Here is a 910-nt window from a genome sequence, read left to right as displayed (position 1 = left end):
TCATGGGAGTAAAGTACAAAAATAGATTTACGTGGTTTCAAATATTTTTTCATATGTTGTCATGTATGAAGAGACCCAAAATGATCACTGTAGGTGGGCTACTTGATTTCTATAGGCGACGTATTTAAACAGCATAAATGTTGTATATGAATGATTCTGTCTCAGAGCTTTTTGATCCATATAAACAGCTGATCACTGTAACTGTGATCACTATAAGCAGTTAATACTGTATACATTTAAACACAGCAGAAGGTCATGGTTTGGACTTTATTTAATTTTCTTTTTGTCTTCACAGCTTGAACAAAATGAGTGAATGAATAAATAAATAACTTCAAAATAACGCTGGCACACTTTTATTTCTTAAATTATAAACGCCGAGCTTTTAAATAAAACGGTCCAGTCCAATACAGGAGTGACCACCAACAAAATGGGGATTTACTGAAGTATTTTTGTAAAAGTCCCTCACAGTTCTATTTTATGTTTCCAAACACGGACAAGTGATGCGAGTGTGAAAAGACACTTGATGGAAGCGTCTTTTGAGATTCTGTTTCCATCTGTTTACTGAGCTGGGACTCATATAAACCACAGTGATGGCACGGGACTAAGGAAATAAAAACTAAATGGTGTCACGGGAATCATATAATCAGGAGAATTTAGTTCCACATTGACAGGTGCAGATCAATGAAGATGATCAATGAAGATGATCAGAAAGTGATTGATCATCACATCAGAGCAGATTTATTCTTGTTGTTTGATAAATATCAATAAAAAGAGTACATGTGTTTTTAATATATTTTCATGTGATAAATTACAACATACATGTGTTTTTAAAATATTTTCATATGATGAATTACATATAACATACGTGTGTTTTTAAAGTTTTTCCATGTGATGAATTACATATAACATA

Source organism: Thunnus maccoyii, chromosome 10, assembly GCF_910596095.1.
Source record: "Thunnus maccoyii chromosome 10, fThuMac1.1, whole genome shotgun sequence".
Lineage (NCBI taxonomy): Eukaryota > Metazoa > Chordata > Actinopteri > Scombriformes > Scombridae > Thunnus > Thunnus maccoyii.
The sequence above is the reverse complement of the archived record's forward strand: the minus strand, read 5'-3'. Positions refer to the sequence as shown.